Source organism: Myotis lucifugus, unplaced genomic scaffold (genome assembly GCF_000147115.1).
Source record: "Myotis lucifugus unplaced genomic scaffold, Myoluc2.0 scaffold_236, whole genome shotgun sequence".
Lineage (NCBI taxonomy): Eukaryota > Metazoa > Chordata > Mammalia > Chiroptera > Vespertilionidae > Myotis > Myotis lucifugus.
This window is the reverse complement of record NW_005871284.1, coordinates 1,974,383-1,996,160: the sequence shown is the minus strand read 5'-3', so window position 1 is coordinate 1,996,160 and position 21,778 is coordinate 1,974,383. Positions and strand designations below refer to the sequence as shown.

The window sequence follows — 21,778 nt, the reverse complement described above, 5'->3', positions numbered from 1 at the left end:
GCATTTTTTTTAATTTAACTCTTTTTTCTTTCAAAGTTTTCCATTCGCCCATACCTCTCCCTCGAGAACATTTCCTTGTGTAAACCCTCCTCCCCCACCAGAAGAACCACCACAGCTGTGAACAGCACCACAGAGGCTCTGCTATCAACAGAGGACCGCTGCTCCACAACCGCTCAAGGAGCAACCACAGCCCGAGGAGCCACTGCCACCCAGGGAGCAGCCCACTGCCTCCCAGGGTCCAGCCACTGAACAATTCAACAACTAGTCATGTCAGTGAGATCAAACATGGGTAGACAAAGAAACCCCCCAAAGGAAAGAAAAGGAGGACTCACCAGAAAAGCAGCTAAGTGAGACAGAGATATGCAACATGACGGAAAAAGAATTCAGAATAAGGTTCCTAGAGTACATGCACCCGGATGTTCAAGAAGCAAGAAGAAACAGATGAAAAACTCAACTACTTATGCAAGAAGCTAGAAGAAACAGATGAAAAAATCAACAACTTAAGTAAGTCCCAAGAAGAAATGAAGAGCGACATAGCCTCAATAAAAAACTCCATTGAAAGTATCAACAGTAGACTGGGAGAAGCGGAGGACCGAATTAGTGAATTAGAAGACAAGGAAGCAAAACACACTCAAACTGTACGGCAAATGGAGAAAAAAATTAAAAGACAGGAGGAGAGCCTAAGGGAGCTTTGGGACAACATGAAACGAAACAACATACGAATAATAGGGGTGCCAGAACAACAGAAAGATGAACACGGATTAGAAAACCTATTCGAAGAAATAATATCAGAAAACTTCCCTGAGGTGGGGAAGAAAAAAGTCACACAAGCCCAAAGAGTCCCAAACAAGGTGAACCCGAAAAGACCCACACCAAGACACATCATAATTACCATGGCAAATGTTCAGGACAAAGAGAGAATCTTACAGGCTGCAAGAGAGAGACGGAAAGTTACATACAAGGGATCTCCCATTAGATTATCAAATGATTTCTCAACAGAAACGCATCAGGCCAGAAAAGAATGGACAGAAATCTACAAAGTGATGCAAAGCAAAGGACTGAATCCAAGAATACTCTATCCAGCAAGGCTATCATTCAAAATTGAAGGGAAAATAAGAAGCTTCACAGACAAAAAAAGGCTAAGGGAGTTTATCACCACCAAGCCGGCCATGCAAGAAATGCTAAAAGGACTGGTGTAAAAAGAAGAAATAGCAAGCTCAGAAAGAAAACAGCCACACACACAAAAAGAAATGGCTACAAACAAGTACCTTTCAATAATAACTTTAAATGTAAATGGACTAAATGCTCCAACCAAAAGACATCGATTGGCTGAATGGATAAAAAAACATGACCCATACATCTGCTGTCTACAAGAGACCCACCTCATTAGAAGGGACTCACACACACTGAAAGTGAAGGGATGGAAAAATATCTTCCACGCAAATGGAAAGGAAAAGAAAGCTGGGGTAGCAATACTTATATCGGACAAAATACATCTCAAATTGAAGGCCATAACCAGAGATAAGGAAGGCCACTTCATAATACTAAAGGGATCAATACAACAAGAAGATATAACCCTGGTAAACATATATGCACCCAATGCAGGAGCACCCAAATTCATAAAAAAACTCCTGAAAGATATCAAAGGAGAGATCGACAACAATATAATCATAGTAGAGGACTTTAATACACCACTGACATCACTGGATAAGTCCGCTAGACAAACAATCAGCAAAGAAACAGCAATCCTAAATGACTCACTAGATCAGATGGACTTAATTGACATCTTCAGAACACTTCACCCCAAAGCTGCGGAATATACATTCCTCTCAGGTGCTCATGGGACATATTCAAAAATATACCACATATTGGGTCACAAGCAAAGTCTCCACAAATTCAAGAAGATTGAAATCATAAAAAGCTTCTTCTCAGACCACGATGGCATAATGTTAGAGATAAACTACAATAAAAACAACCCAAAATACTCAAACACTTGGAAGCTGAATAGCATGTTATTAAATATTGATTGGGTTACCAATGACATCAAAGAAGAAATTAAAAACATCCTGGACACTAATGACAATGAAAACACAACAATCCAAAACTTATGGGACACAATGAAAGCAGTCCTGAGAGGGAAGTTTATAGCTCTACAGGCCTATCTCAAAAAAACAAGAAAAAATGGTAGTAAATCATCTAACTCTACAACTCAAAGAATTAGAAAGAGAGCAACAAGAAAACCCCAGAGTGAGCAGAAGGAAGGAGATAATAAAGATTAGAGCAGAAATAAATGACATAGAGACCAAAAAAAAATACATAAAATCAATGAAACCAAGAGCTGGTTTTTTGAAAGGATAAACAAGATTGACAAACCTCTAGCTGGGCTCACCAAGAAGCAAAGAGAGAGGACCTAAATAAACCAAATCAGAAATGATAGAGGCGAAATAACAACAGACCCCACAGAAATACAAATGATTATTAAAAATACTATGGACAGCTCAACTCCAACCAACTAGACAACCTGGAGGAAATGGAAAAATTCCTAGAAAAATACAACATTCCAAAACTCAATCATGAAGAATCTAAAAATCTCAATAGGCCAATAACTATGGAAGAAATGGAAGCAGTCATCAAAAAGCTTCAAGCAAACAAAAGCCCAGGACCAGATGGCTTCACAGGGGAGTTTTACCAAACATTCAAGGAAGAACTAAAACCCATCCTCCTCAGACTACTACAAAAAATTCAAGAGGAAAGAACACTTCCAAGCTCATTCTATGAAGCCAGCATCACCCTAATACCAAAACCAGATAAAGACAACACAATGAAAGAGAATTACAGGCCAATATCCCTCATGAACATAGATGCCAAAATCCTCAACAAAATCTTAGCAAATCGGATCCAGCAGTACATCAGAAAGATCATACACCATGACCTAGTAGGATTTATCCCAAGGATGCAAGGATGGTACAATATCCGCAAATCAATAAACATGATACATCACATAAACAAATTGAACAAAAAATCCACATGGTCATATCAATTGATGCAGAAAAAGCATTTGACCAAATCCAACACCCATTTTTGATAAAAACTTCAGCAAGGTGGGAGTAGAAGGAGCATACCTCAACATAATAAAAGCCATATATGACAGGCCCACAGCCAACATCATACTCAATGGATAAAAACTAACACCATTTCCCCTAAGAACAGGAACAAGACAGGGATGTTCACTCTCACCACTCCTGTTCAACATAGTACTGGAAATATTAGCCATTGCAAGTAGACAAGAAGAAGAAATAAAAGGCATCCAAATTGGAAAAGACGAAGTAAAACTGTCCTTATTTGCAGACGACATGATATTATACATAAAAAACCCTAGAGACTCCATCAAAAAACTACTAGACTTAATACATGAATTTGGCAATGTAGCAGGATACAAAATTAACCCCAAGAAATCTGAGGCATTTCTATACACCAATAGTGAACTTTCAGAAAGAGAGATTATAAAAACAATCCCATTTACCATCGCACCAAAAAAATTAAGCTACCTAGGAATAAGCTTAACTAAAGAGGTAAAAGACCTCTACTCAGAAAACTACAGGACGTTGAAAAAAGAGATAGAGGAAGACATAAACAGATGGAAGAACATACCGTGTTCATGGATTGGTAGAATCAACATCATTAAAATGTCCGTACTACCCAAAGCAATCTATAAATTCAATGCACTTCCCATTAAAATACCAACAGCATATTTTACAGGCCTAGAACAAACTCTCCAAAAATTCATCTGGAATAAAACAAGACCCCGAATAGCTGCAGCGATCCTGAGAAAGAACAAAGTAGATGGGATCTCAATACCAGATATCAAGCTGTATTACAAAGCCACTGTTATCAAAACTGCCTGGTATTAGCACAAGAACAGACGTATAGATCAATGGAATAGATTAGAGAGCCCAGAAATCAGCCCGAACCAATATGCTCAATTAATATTTGACAAAGGAGGCAAGAACATACAATGGAGTCAAGATAGACTCTTCAATAAATGGTGTTGGGAAAATTGAATTGATACCTGCCAGAAAAAGAAACTAGACCACCAACTTACACCATACACAAAAATCAACTCAAAATGGATAAAGGACTTAAATGTATGATGGGAAACCATAAAAATACTAGAAGAATCCAAACGCAACAAAATCTCAGACATATGCGGAAGCAATATCTTCACCGATACAGCTCCTAGGGCATTGGAAACTAAATATAAAATAAACAAATGGGACTACATCAAAATAAAAAGCTTCTTCACAGCAAAAGAAACCATCAACAAAACAACAAGAAAGCCCACTGTGTGGGAAAATGTATTTGCCAATATTATATCTGATAAGGGCCTAATCTCCAAAATTTATAGGGAACTCATACAACTTAACAAAAGGAAGATAAACAATCTAATCAAAAAATGGGCAAAGGACCTAAATAGATACCTTCCAAAGCAGGACATTCAGAAAGCCAACAGACATATGAAAAGTTGCTCAAAGTCACTAATCATCCGAGAGATGCAAATCAAAACAACAATGAGGTACCATCTCACACCTGTCAGAATGGCTATCACCAACAAATCAACAAACGACAAGTGCTGGAGAGGATGTGGAGAAAAAGGAACACTTGTGCACTGCTGGTGGGAATGCAGACTGGTGCAGCCACTATGGAAGACAGTATGGAGTTTCCTCAAAAAACTAAAAATGGAACTCCCATTTGACCCTGTGATCCCACTTCTAGGAATATATCCCAAGAAACTAGAAACACCAATCAGAAAGGATAAGTGCACCCATATGTACATAGCAGCACAATTCACCATAGCTGAGATCTGGAAACAGCCTAAGTGCCCATCAGTAGATAAATGGATTAGAAAACTGTGGTACATCTACACGATGGAATACTATGCTGCTGTAAAAAAGAAGGAACTCTTACCATTTGCAACAGCATGGTTGGAACTGGAGAGCATTATGCTAAGTGAAATAAGCCAGTCAATGAAGGAAAACCCCACATGATCTCACTCACTCATGAATAATAAAGACCATTATAAACTTATGAACAAAAATAGATACAGAGGCAGAGCTGCCTCAAACAGACTGTCACACTACAGCGGGAAAGCCGGGGAGGGGTGAGGGGTGGGTAAGAGATCAACCCAAGGACTTGTATGCATGCATATAAGCATAACCAATGGACATAAGACACTGGGGGATAGGGGAGGCCGGGGGATTGTTAAGGGCGGGGAAAAAAGGAGACATGTGTAATACTCTTTGTAATACTTTAAGCAATAAAACAATTACAAAAAAATAAGACCTAAAAAAATGAAAAGAGCTAGCTATTTGCTCTTAATAATACTGACACCTAAAATCTGAGGCAGGAGGAATTTTGAAAATGAAGGACTGAAATGTAAAGTACATAAGAACCAAAAATATAAAAGTGATAAAGAAGAAAATCACTTCATTTGAAAAGAAACAGTCTACTAAGAATATATAACTCTCAAGACTTTTCTGCATTTAACAACCTAGGCAGGATTCATGACCCACAAAATGAAAATAATTACTCTTTGGGAGAATTCAGCACAGCTTTTTCAAAAACACAGACAAAGGATGAGCAAATAGATAATATTTGTAAGTATATAACTTAATGGAAAGACAGAATTAATAAGCTTAAAGTAATAAATATATATCAGAATCTTTCATCCAACAACAACAAAAAAATAAAGGAATGTTGGAATTTTAAAGTATAATTGTGTATTACTCTATTTCTTCTATTCATTTTTGTCAGTGTGCTCTATTTACTTTGTTTTCTGTTATAAGACATAAATGTACTTAGGAGTTTTATGTCTTCTTATGAACTCTTCCTTTTTGTCATTACAAAATGTCCCTTCTACTCCTGGTAATATTTCTTGTACTCAATTCTACTTTATTAAATAACAAATAGCCACTTTAGCTTTCTTATGATTAAGGTTTACATAGCAATCTTTCCCCATTCTTTTACTTTTAATATATATATAAAATGAATTTCTTACATAAAGTTTATACTTAGAGTACATCTCAGTTAAAACACTAAATATTTTACAGAAATAGTTGATTTAGATTTAGATTTCATAAAACATACAGTTAACAAAGTGGATTCACATACCCAAGTTGCTCTAAGCATACTCGAAAGAGTTCCAACAATCAAATTATCAATTGTTAGATTTAAATTAATTAAAAGTAAATAATATTTTGAAATTTAGTTCTTAAGTTTCACTAATCATATTTCAGATGCTCAATAGCCACATGTGACTAGTGGCTACTGCATTGAAGAGCACAGGTTTAGGTCACTGATATGGTTAGATTTAAGTTTACCATTGTGCTATTTATTGACAATTAGAGGCCTGGTGCACAAAATTTGTGCACTTGCGGGGTGAGGGGCTCAGCCCGGCCTTTGCCCTCTTGCAAGTCCAGGAGCCCTTGGGGAATTTCCAACTGACAGCTTAGGTCACTGTGCTTGCCAGCTGTGAGCCCAGCTTCTAGCTGAGCAGCACTCCCCTGTGGGAGTGCACTGACCACCAGGAGACAGCTGTGTTGAGCATCGGCCCCGTGGTGGTCAGTGCACATCATGGTGACCAGTTGTTCCACTGTTTGGTTGATTTGCATATTAGTCTTTTATTATATAGGATTAGTTCATTGTTCCTTGTTTTTTTCTTTGCCTACCTTTTCTTTTTACTTAATTATTTTTATTATTTTGTCTTTAATATTGACCTAACAGTTACACCTTTCATTTATTTAGTGATGGCTCTGGGGTTCACAATATGCATCTCTAACTTGTCCCATTCTATCCTGAAACAATATTGTAGTACTTTATGACTGGCATAAAAATGTTACAATGAGATGCTTTAATTCCTCTGTTCTTTGTGCTATTTTTGTCATACATTTTACTCATATATGTTACATATATTGTTATTATTTTTCCTTTAAGGAGCCAATTACCTTTAAAAGACATTAAAAATAAGGAAAAAAAGTAGCTTTTTAAAATGCATCTACACTGCCATTTCCAGTACTCTATCTTTTCTGTGAATCAGGGGTGGGGAACCTTTTTGTTGCCAAGGGCCATTTGGATATTTATAACATCATTTGAAGGCTATATAAAATTATCAACTTAAAAAAATAGCCTGCTATATTTGTTAAACATTTCACTAACTCACCCCTAATGCCTTGGCAGGACTACACCAGTGGTCTGCAAACTGCGGCTCGCGAGCCACAAACAGCTCTTTTGCCCCTTGAGTGTGGCTCTTCCACAAAATACCAACTTCTGTGCATGGGCCACGAAGTTTCAATCGCACTGTACGTTCATGCCTGGATGTGGTATTTTGTGGAAGAGCCACACTCAAGGGGCCAAAGAGCCACATGTGGCTCGCGAGCCACAATTTGCCGACCACTGGACTAGACCACATGAGTTCGCTAGCGTTATATGGCCTGTGGGCCAGAGGCTCCCCACCCAGATAGATCTACATTTCCATTTGGTATTGTTGGCCTTCTCCCTGAAAAAACTTTAACTCTTCCTGTTGTGTGCCTATGCTGGTAACAAATTCTCTTGGCTTTTGTTTGTCAAATAATCCTTTTTTTCCTACTTCCTGTTATTTCTTTAAGGCTATTTCCTCTGGATTAGAGCAAGTTTAGAGTAGCCTTTACTGTTAACCCTAGTTTAGTCCTATTCCTGTCATAATCATTCTGGGCTCTCTACTGAAAAACCAGGTATTTCCACTCTGATTAGTTGGTACTATAATGTGTTTCAGTTCTGTAAGCTCAGAGGATTGTCCAGCTTATAACTCCCATTAGTACCTTGCCTCGCCTCATATATAGCACAGTATTCAGCACCCAGTCTGAGAATTCTTATGTAGATTTCTGAAGCTCTCTCTTTTTGCCTACCTTCCTTTTCTCTGTTATTCTGCTCCAAAAATTCTAACCACCTCAACATCCCTAAACGCTGATCTCTGTCTCTTCATTTTAATGAGGCAGCTCTGCCCATGGATTCTCCTCTCTGCTCTGAAGTCTAGAAATAGTCTCAACACTGTAGGTTGGAAAAATTGTATTCTCTCTCTTTCCTGCAGGGTCACAGCCCTGTGCTGGTGATTGTTTAATGTCTGACACAGTTCCTTAAACATATTTTGAGTGATTTTATCATTGTTTATTCCAGGAGGACATGTCTGATCCCAGTGACATCATTATAGCTGGATGAATGTCTGTTATGTTTCCTTTACAGAAGAATATTTTTCTTTGACTTCTGTGACTCTATTTAAAGGTGATCCAGCCCACCCTAACTGGTTTGGCTCAGTGGATAGAGCATCGACCTGCAGACTGAAAGATCCTTGGTTCAATTTTGGTCAAGGACATATGCCTGAGTTGCGTGCTCGATCCCCAGTAGGGGGCATGCAGAAGGCAGCCAATCAGTGATTCTCTCTCATCATTGATGTTTCTATCCCTCCCTCCCTCTCCCTTCCTCTCTGAAATGAATAAAAATATATGTATTTTATTTTAAAAAAGGTCATCCTGCCCATAGAGCCCTGGACTATGAGATGCAGGCTGCCATTGGTCCTGAGTGTCTAGGCCCTCATCTCAGGACTTGGGTGAAGTAAGGGAGGTGCCTAAGAAACATTTATGGATGCAGCCCTGGCTATTTGCTCAGTGGTTAAAGCAGATCCAAGGGTTGTGGATTCGATTCAGAGGTCAAGAACACATACCTCGGTTTCAGGTTCATCTGTGCCCCAGTTGGGGCACTTGCTGGAGGCAACCAATCAATGTGTCTCTCTCACTCTCTCACATTGATGTTTTTTTCTCTCTCTCTTTCACTCTCTCCTCCCCCTCCTCCCTCTCTCCTGCTCTCTCTAAAAGTCAATGGAAAAAAATATCCTCAGGTGAAGATTTTAAAAAAACCTTAGGGAGGCATTAACACAAGTTTACAAAAGTGCTGCCCCTGTTTTTCATGACACTGAGAGTAAATGCCTCCTTAAATTGTGTATCCTGGATGCTTTACTTGCCTAGAAAGTTCCAGCTCTGCCCTGCATAGTCTTGCTAAGTGTGCCAAGACTGCAATGGCTAGAATTTTCTTTTCTTGGATCACTTCTCAAGGTTGAGGTTGCAGTGAGTAACCTTGAGAAATAAAATGATTTCTTTTCTGAACAAAGAGCAAACTTGTTCTCTCCTGTTATAAAAGGAGAAAATCCTATATGTCCTCTACCATGGCACCCCCCAGGCGAACTGTCACACCTTAGCTGCCAGAGCTGCCAGCTGTCTAGCTTTATCTGTTGAAGCCACTACCCACAGCGATGCCTGCCATGCTATAGCTTCCAAACAGAACTCAAAAATGAATGAGTACAAAGGGAAAGGCTGTCACACTCTTCAATGGTGAGGTGAAGCACGTCGTGTCAGATGAGTGATCTACTACCGTGCAACCTCCTGGACCACTCACACCATTTACACAGAAGAACTAAAAGTCTGGCATTTCTCAAGGGGACATATATAAAAACATTTTCCAGCTGGAAGAAAATAAATCATATTTAGTGACCATATTATTAAAAAGTTGTGTACATCTAGCCTGTGTTATTGGTGGTTCATCCTGTGCACTTGAAGGGTTGCATTCCGGTCATGACACATACTGGGGTTACGGGGTTACAGGTTTCATCCATGGGGCACCTACATGAGGCAACTGTTGAATGTTTCTCTCACACATAGATGTTTCTCTCCCTCTCTCTCTCTCTCTCTCTCTCTCTCTCTCTCTCTCCCTGTCTCCACCAACCCATCCCAAAACAATGAAAATTTCTTTCCTAATGGACAAAAACAAACCATTTCCCAGATGATGCAATTGTTAGAGTACAATTAGATGGCAGCAAAATTATAAAGTTTATTAATGGCCAGAGAGAACTACTTACTGCCCAGTGCAAGAGACTGGAGTATCCAGATGGCACTGTTAAAACTGTCTAGGCATGAGAGGTTGGGGGAGGGATGCATGGTGATGGAAGACTTGACTTGGGGTAGTGAACACACAATACAATATATAGATGATGTATTATAGAAACCTACATAATTTTATTGGTGATATCACCCCAATAAATTCAATAAAAAATAAATAAATGAAAATGAAAACCAAAAAAAAAGTAAGAAAAAATCTATGCAAATGGTAATCAAGAAACAAAATACACATCTGGCAAAAAGTCCAGTGCCAACAACTCGAGGCAGGTATCATCTGGGCCCCTGGGGTCACCTCCGAGTGTGCTTCCCAGGACCGTGATACAGTCCCCTGAGGTTTGACAGCCACACTGCCTTCCTAGGAGCTGCAATGGAGGAGCCACAGTCAGAACTCTTCATGGGGCCCCTTTGGAGTTAAGAGACATTGTCGGACTGGCAAAAACTACATCATGAAAACAATGTTCTGACCTCTGAAGTATCCCTGGTGATGGATGAACTGCTGTTGTCCCCAGACCTTGTAACCAGTCTGGACAAAGGTCCAAATGAAGCCCCCAGTATGCCAGCAACTCCTGCACCAGCAGCTGCTATCCCAGCAACAGCCCCCTTCTGGCCCTTGTCATCCTTTGTCCCTTCCCAGAAGACCTACCCTGACAGCTATGGTGTCTGTTTAGGATTCCTGAATTCTGGGTTAGCGGGTCTGTAAACTGCACAAACTTCTCTACCTTCAACTTATTGTTTTGCCAGTTAGCAAAGACTGGCCCCCTGCAAGTGTAGGTCAGCTCCCCGCCCACACTCGGTACCTGTGTCTGTGCCATGGCCATCTATGAGAAGTTCAGGTACATGACAGAGGTCATGAGGCACTGTTCCTACCATGAGTGTTGCTCTGATTCTAGCGATAGTCAGGCCCCTCCTCAGCATCTTATCTGGGTGGGAGGGAATTTATATGCTGAGTATTTGCATGAAAAAAAACCACATTTCAACATAGTAGGGATATGCCCTATTAGCCACCTGACATGGACTGACTGTACCATCATTTGCTACAACTTCATGTGTAACAGCTCCTACATAGGATGTGTGAACTGGCAGCCCATCCTCACCATCATCATGCTGAAAGACTCCAGTGGTAATCTGCTGGGACAGAACAGCTTTGAGATGTGTGCTTGCCCCTATCCCTGGAGAGACCGGCACCCAGAAGAAGAAAATTTCCACAAGAAGGGAAAGTCTTAACTCAAGCAGCCTACTGGGAGCATGAATTGAACACTGCCCACTAACACCAACTCCTCTCCCCCACCAAAGATGCAATTAAATGGAGAATATTTCACCCTTCAGATCCATGAACTCTTCCAGACATTTCCAGTACTGAATGAAGCCTTAGAACTAAAGGATGTAAAGAACCCGGAGGGGAGCAAGACTCTCTAGCCAATGAAGTCTAAAAAGAGGCAATCTACCTCCCACAATAAAAAGACACACCTCATGTTCAAGAGAGAGGGACCTCACTCAACCACCTCTGCTTCCTTTCCCCTGTTGACACCGCTACCCTTGTCCCCATTTCCTGGCATCGTGGGAGGCATAGGAGCTTAAACCTCTGCTTGTTACAGATGTGCCTCAGGAACATCCCAGAATTCCATTCGCCTTGGCCTAAGACTCTGCTAAAGAAGTTGGCCTGCAATGGTGGTTTGTTTGGGGGCCGGGGGGCAGGGAGAGCAAAAGGGCACTAGGATGTTTCAGCTTAGCTTTATTGTGAAGACCATTTGGGAGAGGTAGGAAAATGTTCTTGCATGTAAGGGTTAGGTTTTAAATCAACCATACACCAGGTTGGAAGCTAGACAGGGAAGCTATCTCAAGTTGTTTAATGTCTCCCACTCTAATTGTCCACATTGATAAAATGCCAACAATTATACCTGCTCAAGGCCTATTGTGAGGATTAATGAAATAATGTAAGTTTGGGATAAGACTCCCTCATCGGTGCTGGTTTCCTATCCCTACTGGTGGATGGGTTAATGGTTTCTCTGACTGGGCAACTAGTACAGGAGGGAATTTCTAAGTTCCTTCTCTACTGACCTAGCCAAATCCTGTCTAACCTCCTGGAGAACCTGAGCACCTGAAAGAAGATCCCACCCCATCCAACACCCTGTAAGATCCCATCTCTAGTGTAAGATCTGTATCTTCCTGTCCAAAAAGGCAGTGTAAGAAGACCCTGAACTCACCTCCTCCCATGAACACATTGAATTCACACCTACAGATAGAGCAGTTCCCCCTGAAGAATACCTGGGGGCTGACTGATCAGCTTCTACACAACAAGTGAGAAAGAAACCACATCGAAACATGTAGGAGATATGAAGACACTATAGCATAAGAACTCATTCCCAATGCACCAAGCCCCAGTATAAAATGATCCCTGTCTGCCAGGCCAGTGTTGTTCAGTGGTTGAGCATCAACCTATGAACCAGGAGGTCACAGTTTGATACCCGGTCAGGGCACATGCCCATTTGGGGGCTCAATCCCTAGTAAGGAATGTATAGGAGGCAGCTAAATATTGATGATTCTATCTCTCCCTCTCCCTTCCTCTCTGAAATCAATAAAAAATATTTTTTTTAAAAGAGAGAGAAAGAAAAGAATGGCCTTGCAACCAAGATGGTGGCATGGGTAAATGGCAGTACTTTACACATCCCACAAACACATCAAAATTACAAATAAACTCAGAACAACCATCATTCAGAACCACCTGAAATCTAGCTGAATATAAACCCTACAACTAGCGAAGTAAAGAAGAAAGCACATTGAGAATTCTAGGAGGGTGGAGGCATGAAATGGGCTGTTCTGACACTCTTTTTTTAATCAGGAGATATTTCTAGGGTACAGATGCCTCCTGTGAGGAGCAAGGGTTTCCAGCCCCACAACAGGTCCCTAGCCCAGGGTTCCAAAGCTTGGAAGAGAAGACCCCATAACTTTGGACTATAAAAACAAGTGGGAAGAGCGACTAAGTGAAACAGGCTGCTGGAGTCTCAGTAGTTCCTCCTAAAGGGCCAGTGCAGCAACTTTCCTTGTCTTACACCCTATGAGCTCCAGAGCAGGGGCATTGGCTTGGGGGGATCCAGGAACATACGGAGAGGAACTGGATTGTCTGGCATTGAGGCAATAATTTGGGGACAGCTTTCTCCCATACAGGGGTCTTTACAGGGGTGATTGTTCCTGTGCTGGGATATCCCTGTCACAGAGCTGGCTGGAAGCCATATCTGAGTCTCCATCAACCTGGCTTACACTGTTGGCTTCACCCTGATTTCCTGAGACCTATTCCATCCAATTTGCAGTCCCACCCAAGCTGTTTTTCCATATGAATGTCCTGAGTCATGCTTTAGATTTAACTAAAATCTCTCAAACAAGAAGAAGCTGGCATCAGAGTACCTCATATCTATCAATAAGAGGCCCAAGACACAGCAATAACATCAGCCTTCCCTGCTTCACAGCTTGGCCTTGCTTGGGTACTTCCAAGCCCAACAAAAGTAGCAGCTATCTGCCGATTGGTTTATAGCTCAAGGTAGTGGCTCAATTTGCAATGCTCAGGAGGCCCCAGAGCCAGTACACCCAGTGGACAGCTTAAGACCACACCTGATTACAACTCCATACATTCATGAGATACACACTCAAGGGGAAGACTCAGGGAGCATCAAAACCCCAATGAAGTAATTCCAACTCCATAGGGGTTTCTCCTGCACTGAAGCTCTTCTGCTGTAGTTGCAGCTGGTCCTCAAAGCCAATTGGCCTGGAGATCAATTCCTCCTAGCGATGTACACAGCCCACACAAGGGTGTCCAGCTCAGGTGACTGGGAAGGCTGAGCCACTGGGCATTACAGAATACCTACTACACAAGGCCACTCTACCAATTCCAGGAGACATAGCAGCTCTACCTAGTACATAGACACAAACACAGGGAAGCAGCCAAAATACAGAGACAAAGAAACATGTCAAAAATGAAATAACAGAAGAAATCTGCAGAAAAGTAACTAAATGAAATGGAAGCAAGCAAACTACTAGATACAGAGTTTAAAACTGTTATAAGATTGTTCAAGGATCTTAATGAGAGCTTCAAGGGACTTAGTGAGAATTTTAAACACATGAAAAAGGACTAGTCACAAATTAAGCATACATTAACTAAAATAAAGAATAATTACAGGAACTCAACAATAGAGTAGAGGATGCCAAGAATCAAATCAACAATTTGCAATATGAGGAAGCAAAAAATACACCATCAGAGGAGCAAAAAGAAAAAAGAATTCAAAAATATGAAGATAGTGTAAGGAGCCTCTGGGACAACTTTGAATGTACTAACATTTGCATCACAGGGGATCCAGAAGGAGAAGAGAGAGCAAGATATTGAAAACCTATTTGAAGAAATAATGACAGAAAACTTCCCCTGCCTGATGAAATAAATAGACTTACAAGTCCAGGAAGCACAGAGAGTTCCAAACAAGAGAAATCCAAAGAGGACCGCACCAAGACACATCATAATTAAAATGCCAAGGGTTAAAGACCAAGAGAGTATCTTAAAAGCAGCAAGAGAAAAGCAGTTAGTTACCTACAAAGGAGTACCCATATGACTGTCAGCTGATTTCTCAATAGAAACTTTGAAGGCCAGAAGGGAGTGACAAGAAATGTTCAAAATGATGAATAGTAAGGGCCTACAAATAAGATTACTTTACCCAGCAAAACTATCATTTAAAATTGAAGATCAGATAAAGAACTTCACAGAGAAGAAAAAACTAAAGGATTTCATCACTTCTATACCACCCAGTATTACATGAAATGTTGAAAGGTATAGAAGAAGGAGAAGGAGAAGGAAGAGGAGGAGGAGGCGGAGGAGGAGGAGGAAAAGAAGCTGGACCTGATCCCTACCCTCTCAGGTGGTGCAACTGAATGAGAATGGCAGGTGCAAGCCTGAGAAAGCCATGGAGGACTTATTTGAGGAGGACAAACTTGTGAAAGAAATTATGCACAAGGGGATTGTAGTCCTGAGAATCCTTAATGTCTTACCCTCTGACAGTTGGCAGTATTGCTCTGCATTCCAACATGGCTCCTTCTACAGTGATACAGTGATTGAGCTGAAAGTGGCAAGTAATGGCCACATTTATCCCCTTGACACCCCACAGAGGTGAGTTTATTCTGGGATGGACTCTGATCCCATTTTCCGGCAAAATATAAAGAACTCATAGGAGAAATGGAGATGGCCATTACGTCTACTTACCCCATCATCCATATATCACTGTTCGGGGCTAAATAAAAGTTATAAAAGAGACTCATTGTGGAAGTAAAGAAATAGGCAGGGGTCATTTGTTTTGGAACGCTTTCTAGTCCAGGAGTTTAGGTCCAATTTTTTGTTGCCAAGATTTCTTCAAAGCCTAAATTTCCTCTTCTGCACACTAAGGGCTACCCAGCAGCAACAACTCTTCAGAAGCAGTGGGGGTAGGGAATATGAGTGCAGGGAAATTAACTTAAGACCTGACTTCTCTCTCTTCTTCCTCCCAGTTCTTGGATCACAGCCTCAGATCCATGTGGAAGTCACTGAATCCAGACAAATGAAAGTGGTAAGCAAGTCAGAAGGCTGGTTCCCTCAGCCAAAGGCCCAGTAGATGGACTCTGAGGGAGGAGAAATTCCAGCTGAACCTGAGACTCACACCCAGGACAAAAGTGACTTGTTCCATGTAACAACATCATTGTTACTCAGAGAAACTTCTCAGAAGAATCTGACATGTTCTGTCTGGAACCCAGTACTGATCAGAAGAAAAAAAAAATTCTCCATAGCAGGTCAGTTTTCTCTCCCCTCTCACTCTGCCCACAAAATAGGCTTGATGCTCACACTCCATGGTGGAGCACATAAGCTTGGTCCTGCTTTCTTCCTCACACCCACACCAGTCTCACTGCCAGAATCCAACTTCCGTCCTCTTTTTTAACTTCTCCTGTCCTTTCCTGACCAAATTTTTTAGTCTACACCTACTGAACCTCTCTATGTAATAGGACCTTGAGTACAGTGTGGCCTTGACTTACGAGTTTAATTCGTTCCGTGACGGAGCTCATAACTCAAATTACTCGTATGTCAAATCACTGTGATGTTCACTGCGTCAACTAGCTGTGGGGTATCTGAAGCTGGCTCATAACCCGAATCTTTTTGAGCTTGCAACTCAAAGCAAAAAATTGGCCGAGAGACGGCTCATATCTCAAAAAAACTTGTTAGTCGGGACACTCGTAAGTCAAGGCCCCACTGTACATTCAGGCTGGTATAACAAAATACTAAAATCTGTATGTATTATAAACAATAAAATATTATTTTTCACAGTTCTGAAGGGTGTAAGTTCAATATCAGGGAGTCAGCATAGTCAGGTTCTGGTAAAAAAGCCCTCTTCCAGGTTGTGACAGCCAAACTTTCATTGTGTCCTCACATGGTAGAAGGGATAGGGAGGTTGAGGGGATAGGAGGTGATCTCTTTTATTAGGACACTAATCCCATTCATGGGCTCAGGGCTTCATACTGGACATTGGGATTTCAACATATGGATTTTGAGGGGATCCAAACATTAGCATTCTTCACCACAAACTACTTTCAGACTTTCTCTTTACTTGCCTTCCAAAGGGCCAGTCTCTCCTGCATCTTATTTACAACATTTCTCCGCAGATTTTTATGTGTCATTCTCCCTCTGCCTAGATGATCTGTTGCAAAAATATGAGCCTAAATTCAGATCAACTTCCTGTTAACATGCAGTAATAACTTTGATTCATCTTGCTATGTTTATATTTCCCTTTCTTACTAATATCTGCTAGATCCTGTTGTCTTGCCATAGTTTTCTTAAATTATTGTATTTCTGTTTTGTGGTATTCCTTCACAGAGGCTAATATTCATTAAGAGTATTTTAATTCATGGCTAAATGTTTGGCTACAATATTCATCTATTCTATGGCTGCATTTTTCTAGTAAATCTTGATTATCCTTTTTCCACATATAATATATGTATGATTGCTATGCCAGTCTGACTGTCTTATTCATTATTACATGCATTGAATTTTCCTGGGCCAGCTATTTCCACAAGTTTCTTGTGAGGCAGGGAGAATAGCTGATTCAGTCTTCCAGAATAGCTGATTCTCATATCTAACTACTGCCACAGAGACAGGCTTCTTCCTACCAATATGGCTCCTGTGTGTGAATATCTGCATATCCCGTGCCCTCAGCTTCTCTAAATAAAAATAGGCCTAGGATACACACCTCAGCTCTTGAACAAAGAAGCACATAGTTTTTGCTCTTCAAGGTCTGTTCCTCATCCTCAGTAAGGATATCATTGCTAGTGCTTTCTGATATCTGCCATTGCATGCTCTTCTCACCATTCTCCACACCTCTCTTCACTTTCTCCCACATAGCCTCTATGTGCCCATAACTACTTTTAGCAGCCTTAGCACCTGTTTTAATGTCAGGTATTTACAGTTGTTTTTTTGGTGTGGTTTGGGAAGTTCTTTTTCTGCTGGTATTGTATACCTAAGTAGAGAAGGGGAACACACTGGCTTATGCAGCCATATTCAGATTGGAAATATAACAGTTTGAATTGAAGTCAGATGTGGGGCAATTCTTGGTGATGACAAGTCTATAAATGGCCATGAGAGCCAGTGGAGAATAGTGGAGTCAACATGAAGACCTACATTATTTGCCCTCTCTCTAGCTCTCAAACTTCATCACAGTTTATCTTCCTCTCTCCTTACTGAGCTCTGGGCACCACTGGCTTTGACCAGGCATTAGGCTTTTTCTTACATCAGACCTTCACACTTGCTACCTCCTATGACTGGAATACTCTATTCTGGCTTTTTCTTAGTAGAATTTATTTAGATTTTGAGAGAATGACATGATGGGGTCACATCAAAATCTTGCTATGTCCTAGCTCCAGCAACCTTTTCCTCCATCCATACTCGCTCTTCATTGCTTCCTCCCTTCCTCCCCGAACCGTGTCTTCAACACAAACACACACACTGAATTATTTACTTGTATTATAAAGGAAAACTCAACTTTAACTCCTACCTCCAAATTTGCCTGTCCAGACCTATCAAAGCCTCTGCTGAAGTAAGTGCTTTTCATCTAGAAACCTTATTCTTAGAAGGAGGAGAAAATAAAAATGCAATGAAAATAATGTGTATCTCCCAGTACCATATCCTAATACATTTCAAAGAGAAAGTCAGAGGAAACTAACATGTAGAAAGGGAATAAGACTTGTCTAATAAGATAATTTGTCCATCTAAACCAAGTGTAGCTGGGCACCTAACACTCAACTTCTTAGTCTCTTACCCTAGAACTATAGCCAGAAATAGGGAATTTAACTGGGAACAAATTAGGGAGCTAGAGAGAGAGCAAATTATGTAGATATTCACTTTGACTCCATTTTTCTCCACTCACTGTAATTGCTATTTCTTGAATTACCCAATATCTGACTTAAATTTAAATTTTTAAATTTCCAGTATGAATATGGCTGCAGAAGTCATTGTGTTTCCCAAGAACATTATGCCCCATTTCTATGTGGTAATTTTTCAATTATTCTCTCTATTTGTCATCTGGAAAATACTACTTACTCTCTAGTCTTGGATAAAATATTACTTCCATAGAACATTTCTTTTAACGTGCATCTGCCTGAATTAGATTCCAGCATTATTCTCATTTGTAGTACTTTGATATTTTTATAATATTGATACTAAAATGATGCAATTGTACATATAATTCCTACTTATTGCATTCATATTTATTGTTAATGTCACTCAGTTTACAGTAAGTTTACTGAAGATGGGAGGCATGATTTTTTAAAATCATTATAAGCAACAATGAAAACACAACAATCCAAAACCTATGGGACACAATGAAAGCAGTCCTGAGAGGGAAGTTAATAGCTGTACAGGCCTACCTCAAAAAAGAAAAAAATGGTAGTAAATCATCTTACTCTACACCTCAAAGAATTAGAAAGAGAGCAACAAGAAAAGCCCAGAGTGAGCAGAAGGAAGGAGATAATAAAGATCAGAGCAGAAATAAATGACATAGAGACCAAAAAGAAAAAAAAAAAAACCATACATAAGATCAATGAAACCAAGAGCTGTTTTTTTGAAAGGATAAACAAGATTGGTCAACCTCTAGCCAGGCTCACCAAAAACAAAGAAAGAGGACCCAAATAAACGAAATCAGATATGATAGAGGCAAAATAACAACAAACCCAACAGAAATACAAAGGATTGTTAAAACATACTATGAACAACTCTACTCCAACAAACTAGACAACCTGGAGGAAATGGACATATTCCTAGAAAAATACAACACTCCAAAACTCAATCATGAAGCATCTAAAAATCTCAATAGGCCAATAACTATGGAAGAAATTGAAGCAGTCATCAAAAAACGTCCAACAAACAAAAGCCCAGGGCCACACGGCTTCACAGTGGAGTTTTGCCAAACATTCAAGGAAGAACTAAAACCCATTCTCCTCAGACTATTCCAAAAAATTCAAGAGGAAGGAACACATCCAAGCTCATTCTATGAAGCCAGCATCACCCTAAAACCAAAACCAGGTAAAGACAACACAATGAAAGAGAATTAAAGGCCAATATCCCTCATGAACATAGATGCCAAAATCCTCAACAAAATCTTAGCAAATTGGATCCAGCAGTACATCAGAAAGATCATACACCATGACCAAGAAGGATTTATCCCTGGGATGCAAGGATGGTACAATATCCACAAATCAATAAACGTGATACATCACATAAACAAATTGAAAGCAAAAAACCACATAGTCATATCAATTGATGCAGAAAAAGCATTTGACAAAATCCAACACCCATTTTTGATAAAAACTCTCAGCAAGGTGGGAATAGAAGGATCATACCTCAACATAATAAAAGCCATATATAACAAACCCACAGCCAACATCATATTCAATGGGCAAAAACTAAAACCATTTCCCTTAAGAACAGGAACAAGACAGGGATACCCACTCTTACCACTCCTGTTCGACATAGAACTGGAAATACTAGACATTGCAATTAGACAAGAAGAATAAATAAAAGGCATCCAAATTGTAAAAGAAGAAGTAAAACGTCCTTATTCACAGATGACATGATATTGTACATAAAAAACCCTAAAGACTCCATCAAAAAACTATTAGACTTGATAAAAGAATTCGGCAATGTAGCAGGATACAAAATTAACCCCAAGAAATCTGAGGCATTTCTATACACCAATAGTGAACTTACAATAAGAGAGACTAAAAAAACAATCCCATTTACCATCGCACCAAAAAAATTAAGCTACCTAGGCATAAACATAACTAAGGAGGTAAAAGACCTCTACTCAGAAAACTACAGGACGTTGAAAAAAGAGATAGAGGAAGACATAAACAGATGGAAGAATATACCATGTTCTTGGATTGGTAGAATCAACATCATTAAAATGTCCGTACTACCCAAAGCAATCTATAAATTCAATGCACTTCCCATTAAAATACCAACAGCATATTTCACAGACCTAGAACGAACTCTCCAAAAACTCATCTGGAATAAAAAAAGACCCCGAATAGCTGCAGCGATCCTGAGAAAGAAGAAGAAAGTAGGTGGGATCTCAATACCAGATATCAAGCTGTATTACAAAGCCACTGTTCTCAAAACTGCCTGGCACTGGCACAAGAACAGACATATAGATCAATGGAATAGAATAGAGAACCCAGAAATCGACCCGAACCAATATGCTCAATTAATATTTGACAAAGGAGGCAAGAACATACAATGGAGTCAAGACAGTCTCTTCAATAAATGGTGTTGGAAAAATTGGACAGATAGATGCAGAAAAATGAAACTAGATCACCAACTTACATCATACACAAAAATAAACTCAAAATGGTTAAAGAACTTAAATGTAAGATGGGAAACCACAAAGATACTAGAGGAATCCGAAGGCAACAAATTCTCAGACATATGCCAAAGCAATTTCTTCACCAATACTGCTCCTAGGGAGTTGGAAACTAAATATAAAATAAACAAATGGGACTACATCAAAATAAAAAGCTTCTGCACAGCAAAAGAAACCATCAACAAAACAACAAGAAAGCCCACTGCATGGGAGAACATATTTTCCAATGTTATCATCGATAAGGGTTTAATATCCAACATTTATAGGGAACTCATACAACTTAACAAAAGGAAGATAAACAATCCAATCAAAAAATGGGCAAAGGACCTAAATAGACACTTTTCAAAAGAGGACATTCAGAAAGCCAAGAGACATGAAAACATGCTCAAAGTCACTAGTCATCTGAGAGATGCAAATCAAAACAACAATGAGGTACCATCTCACACCTGTCAGAATGGCTATCACCAACAAATCAACAAACCACAAGTGCTGGAGAGGATGCGGAGAAAAGAGAACACTAGTGCACTACTGGTGGGAATACAGACTGGTGCAGCCACAATGGAAAACAGTATGGAGTTTCCTCAAAAAGTTAAAAATGGAACTCCCATTTGACCCAGTGATCCCACTTCTAGCAATATATCCCAAGAAAACAGAAACACCAATCAGAAAGGATATATGTATCCCTATGTTCATAGCAGCACAATTTACCATAGCAAAGATCTGGAAACAGCCCAAGTGCCCATCAGCAGATGAATGGATTAGAAAACTGTGGTACATCTACACAGTGGAATACTATGCTGCTATAAAAAAGAAGGAATTCTTACCAATTGCAACAGCATGGATGGAACTGGAGAGCGTTATGCTAAGTGAAATAAGCCAGTCAATGAA

At 40.0% G+C, this 21,778-nt stretch overlaps 1 pseudogene; it reads left to right on the top strand.

The window, feature by feature from the left end:
* Positions 1-10,347: 10,347 nt before the first annotated feature.
* Positions 10,348-11,558, top strand: LOC102438849 (annotated as a pseudogene).
* Positions 11,559-21,778: the final 10,220 nt, after the last annotated feature.